We start from the raw sequence: 6,000 nt of genomic DNA on the forward strand, positions 1-6,000 counted from the left end.
TTCGATAATGCTCCATCAAAACCCCTCCCTTCCCGTTGAACATGTGTACATGCTAACATACCAGACGAGGATAACAGCCCGAACAAGCATTACATCCGTGACACTAATGCCTCGTCTCAGCCTTCCGTAAAACTCTCCTACCCCCAAACGTAGCGGGATTTACGGACGGCATCCTATCGGCTTTAAGAAACGGTGACAGGGACCAGCGCTGGAGGCCGTCTGCACTTTTGCCTGTCTGTTTAAGTAAGTCTTGGCCTTTCCTTGGGTTGCAGACGGCGCCGGAAAATGCTCGACGCCGGGTGCAGCGGTGGTCACCCTAATTTCGAATGAAATTAGCCTGATTGTAATATTTTGCGATTGAGTGATGTTAGTAGATCCGGCAGTTGAGGTACACCACCGTTGCTTAGCAGGTTCCAGCCGCTTATTCTTTTCAATTCTTCTCCTCTGTATTCGGACACTTTCCCGTGGGAAGTGGTGTCCGACCGAGGAGGCATTGCTACCTGTGCGGGGGGGGGGAGCGCGGGGGAGACAATCCAACAGGTCAGCACCATCTCCCCGCCGGCCCCTGCTGCGCCGCGGCGAGTCGTGGCACGCCTCCGCCACGGTGTCATGTTCGGCCAGACACCCGGCCCGTGGACCCCGTCGCGTCCCACATGCCACCGGCGACGGGGACCCCACGGGCCGCGGCGGATCGTCGTACCGCGCCAGGCTCGCCGACGCGCCGTCAGCGACGCCACACGACACCGCGGCGCCGGCGGCGGCGCGGCGCTCCCACGGCGACACGTGCACATGTGCGCCCCCGCCCCACGCTCCTCGCCCGTGGACAGTGATGAATGAGGGACCGCCGACACTGCCGGCACGATGACGACAAAGACAGGCGGCACACAGGCCCCCGGGCGGCTGGAGACGCTGTCAGGCGGCCGACGGGCGGCAGCCGGTGACACTGGCCGTGGGAAGCGGGCCTGCTCAGCAGACATGTGCCGACCAGCGGCGCGAGAGGGCGGGTAATGACGCTGTCACGGACCCGTCAGCACGCGAGGACCGGTGCGAGCCAAGCACTGGTTGCCGCGCGGAAGGTGTGGGGGTGAAGAGGACGCAGTCACGCCTCGCTGAATTTACTCGGATGCTTATATTTGCGAGCCGTCCCGTCACGCTTTATTGGAATGCCGGTAAACCATAGGCTATGTAAGTATCAGGCTCAGCATGAAGCGTGTTCTAAGCGTTCTTACTTGGTTCTTAACGTTCCTTCTTCCGTGCATACGTTCTTACTTTTTGTCCTGGGTGCCAGCGCAAATCACGACAGAGAAGCATAGAGCATGTCAACCCAATCACATGCCCTGGAGCAGTTGTTCCGAAAGCGTGATTTATCACTGTCAGAGACACTTACGGGCGGCAACTCAGCATCGAAGCAACCCGGCATGGCGGGAAAATATCAGGCCCCGCTTTGTACATCTTCACATGTGCACTCTCGTCGCATTGTTGTGTCGTCTGTTTACTTCCTGCACGCATTCAACCTGACGTCGGAGGTCAGGCGCTGCACGCTCTGATGCGCCTCGTGATCTCACGCTCAGCACCCAGCCTAGCTAACGCAGTCCAGCCCAGCCCAGCCCAGTCCAGCACCCACGCTAGAGCTGCCACTCGTGAGCAAACCCGCCGGGCCCGCCAGGCTCGACAAGCGTGGGAAAGATTAGCCCGCAGGGCTTTTAGTGGGTATTGCTGACAACATGACGGGTTTCTGCGGGCTTCCAAAACACAAGGTTCCCAGAACTATTATTGTTCAAGCTGTAAAACATGGGGTCCATTTTTTGTTTAATTGACGTACGGAAAAGAGCCAACATAATTAACACAACATTTGATTGCATGATATTTCAGCAAGCTGTTGACAGCTTGTTGGTTGCATAATATTCAGGCGATGTGCTCTCAGTAGCATTTATAAGCTCTACCACAAACATTAAGACATGATGATTGGCACAGAATAATAAAGACGAGTTTTTTTCTAGCAATATTGCCTTGCATGCCGCATACAGTGCCTCAATCTTGTATATCAGCACTTTAATAAGTATATACCAAAAAGCCACCTAGTGTCTGCAAATCCCTGACGCTGATGCAAGATGGATGACCTATGGTCCACCCGGCTGCTATCTCGGCGCATACGCCTGTGTCAATCATAGTTCCGAGGTATCATAGCTCAGAGCTCTGTCACGAAAATCGCATCGGGTGGTCCCACTCTACTAACTGCCGGGAGCTGTATTGTCATACCATGAGTTTTTCTGAACAATGACTATCCGCAGCATCCAAACTGTCAAACGATGAAAATACGAGAGATGATTCGTATATAACACGATGAAAGCATTGCAGTATTTCTAACGCAATGGAGTGGTGTGACCAGAAAGCGTCCACTCATTGTTCGAAGCGCCTTAATTCCACAATGTGTGTGGCCAGTGTCAGTAAAATTGCGCCGCAAGTTGTCCGTCTTTGGATAAATGCAAAATTACCATCATCACTATGATGCAAGTCTTGAGATGAGGGAGTGACGGGTTAATTTTTGTCATAGCTTCTAATGGTGTTATCTACGTGTGGTGACATGTCAGAAAAGGAAAGGATACAGCTGATTGTATGCAACAAGAAAACTGCAACCCATGCATTTAGTTCTGTTTTCGCGGGAGGGGAAGAGCAGCCTTTTAGAAAATCCACATTAGCAAGTATGAATTCCATGTTCCGGCGCGGGCGTGTTTGAGTATTCTGTTTATGTGCTGACTACTCAGGCGCCAAATCAAAAGCGATCTCGGGACAATTTCACGAGAGACGGCTGGGCCCGGAAAGAAAGCGACAGCGTCGCCAAGCTTGAGAGAATAAGCATTTTGTCTTTGTGCATGGAGTAACAATTCATTATCGCCGTACCGCAAGTCTTACATGACTGGCGGCACAGTATGTGGCCGCAACCCCAGGCGCCACCCAAAACAGAGCGTGTGCAGCCATCTAGCGAGAGTAGCGCGAACTACGATGATTGCAGCAGGTGACGAAACATGCCGCGGAAATCGTGAGAAACATGAAGAGAGCTTCTTGAGCCGGCACAGGCAAGGAAATCATGAGAAACAGGAAGAGAACTTTTCGAGCCAGCATAGGACAAGGAGACCATACATGACATGTCGACACCATTGACTTCATTGTTAGCCAAATGAGAGACAGTCTGTCAATGGATATCATTTAATGCTGCAACACAGGCGGGCATTCAGAACATATTTGTGTTGGAGATTATTAGGTCTGGGCAGCATTTTTGCACGGGAAGTAAGGATAAACAATGCTTTTGCTGGCAACTTATGAATCATGGTTGCATCATCTGGGTCAAAAATACAGCCGTAATAACGTCTGCCTTTGTAAAATGGTTTGTACTTCAAGCAAATCAATCACATAAGCAGCGTTTTGATGATCCTCAGAAACCAGCTGCTTCTCTTAAGGTCGTCGTTTTTCTCATCACTGGAATTTTACGACGCACACAGTTGCAGAGGCTATATGACGTCACCTGCCTGTCACCCCTGACAGGAAGGGCGGACACTGCCGGGCAATAAACGCCCTACCTCTGGTCTCTCAAACGTACAGCCTCACCACCACGTTACCGGGACCCCGTCTCGTGTGGCTTTTTCCGACATTTAACGTCTTTATTCATTTGCATAATGTATGTGGTAATGCGCAGTAACATTACTGAGTGCGTTTATACCTCAGTGAAGTGTGCGCCGGCTCCAGAAGCGGCAAGTCGCCGCGTCGTCCAGCGGCGTGAAGAGTTAATTTCCTTCCCATTACGTTTGCATCTGCTTCAAAGTAATTTTACGGCTTCGTGTGCAATATTTCTTGAGATGAGGAGCTATATAACTAAGTATAATTTCCCGGCGCCACTGCCTCTTAGCATTGGTGTATGGTGAAATCAGTAGCATTATTGTTAATTACCAGAGTTAAAGCTAATTTAACTTAATTGAGCGTCGGCAGGTGAAGCTGTCTTGGAACACAGAAGCGATGCAAATGACTACTGAATTAACGCTCCATAAAAGTATATTTTCTCACTTTATTGAACAAGCCTGACAAGCGGCAGGGCCCGGCCACTCACGCTCTTGACGGCCTATAGTTTTGTGGTCACTGCCAGCACCACCATCAAGCTCTCACCAGTAAGTAGCACAAGTCTTGAAGAATTGCGCTTGCATTTTGCAACACGAGTTTATTGGTAATACTAGCTTTCAAGTACTTATTCTGGTCAGTCGATTTGAAGTACCCTCTCCGACGGAAGAAAATTCATTAGACACGCTGCTCTATGAAAACAATATTGTTGATAAATATGAAATAGCATTTTTAATTCGCTTTGCTTTCTCCAACGTATGTGCTATTGAATGCGTAATTACTGCCACGCCTACTTGCGTAATTACTGCCATGCACTACTCAAATTGATTAAAATCCATTTTTTGTTGTATCTTGGATCTGCATTCACACTCCCAAGAATATTTATATTGTTTAAGTGGTTATGAGGCATCACCAGAAAAGATCAACAGAGACAGAATGGATCACAGAGGCATATCACCAGAGGCAAAGTTATTGTGGAACATTTTGTACTGTCACAGGGAAACAAACAGCATCTGATTAACCAGCCCCCAGACGAATGCTTTTAATTTTTTTTGTATAGCTTTAAAAAATGCTGCTTCTTGTATGTATCATCCATCGACACTGCAAAATGCATGCGGCTTCAATCAGTGTCTGCCAAGCTGACACTCGTACAGAGCGTGACAGCCTGTCCAGACAGCTCAGTTGGCTAGAGCGCCGGTCTCCTGATCCCCCCATCTGTGGCGGGGCGGGGATGGGGCCGCTTTGGGCGCTCGCTATTTGTCCTTGATAGGCATGGCCTGCGGTCGGCGGCATCGTCCACGCTAATGGTCAGGAGACGCCAGAGAGCAGGACGGACGGCGCCGAGCATTGCGGCACGTGAAACTTTCGACACCGAATTCTGCCGTTGATGTGGAATTTCGCGATCGGATTACATGAGTCAGGCCTCACACGATAAGCTCTGCTTGGCTGAGCTCCGATCCCGGAAATTCGTTCATTCAAAAAGTTCGGACTAAATCTGAAAAACAGTGGCCATGTGGCTCAAGTTGACAAAGAAGATTTCAGCTCAGAAGAGTCGCACCCGCCTGCACACGCTCCCGTTTGTCAACAGGTACTTTATATTGCAGCTTGGCATGCCACCAGCCTTGCATGCCTTTCCACGCCCTGTGAGCTGTGAAAAACAAGTTTCTCTCTTAAGGTTTGGGCATTGGTGCCCATGGACTTGATCGACCTTCGGGCATCCGTGCTGTCTATTGAACGTGACTCTCTCTATGATTGAACGTTGGATCAGCCATAAGCCGTTCATGTCGTATCTTGCTCGCAATGGTATGCGCTTCATTTCTTTCGAAATCAAACTGGCTCTTGGCCGTTTTATTTGAAAGTGGTCCGCGAACACAACAGGTACAGTCATGCCGCCACGCCCAAACTAAACGTTACTGGGTTGTTTTGGGAAAGAAAAACAAAGCACTTCTGTTCAGTATATTAAAACCGTTATTCCCTAAAGCGGGACATGTAAAGCATATTTGGCGAGTTGAGAGCGCTGCGCATCCCGGGGCCACAATCATTAACATCACAACACGGTCAACATGGCGGCGCGGCGGCGTCGTGACCAGCAGCTACAGTCGGCCCGCGTCGCGCGGCGTTGCGGCGCAGCGCGGCAAAGAAAGCCACGTCAGCCCGCTCTTGTCCAATCACAGCCTTCGACAGCCCAGTTCCGGCGTGAAAGACGTACGTGGGCGTGAGATAGAGCCAAGGGCGGGGCGGGGCACTGACGAAGAGTGTTATCACACTTCTAGTCCACTCTAAGCCGGCGAACGTCTAACACGCACGTAGATGTAAAGGCTTGCGTGATGACTGACCCAATGGGTAGAGCAGATTTGATGTTCGTTGACCCGTGCCGCTCCCTGCGTGCGC

This window comes from Pollicipes pollicipes, unplaced genomic scaffold (genome assembly GCF_011947565.3).
Source record: "Pollicipes pollicipes isolate AB1234 unplaced genomic scaffold, Ppol_2.1 Scaffold_4295;HRSCAF=5057_pilon_pilon_pilon, whole genome shotgun sequence".
Classification (NCBI taxonomy): domain Eukaryota; kingdom Metazoa; phylum Arthropoda; class Thecostraca; order Pollicipedomorpha; family Pollicipedidae; genus Pollicipes; species Pollicipes pollicipes.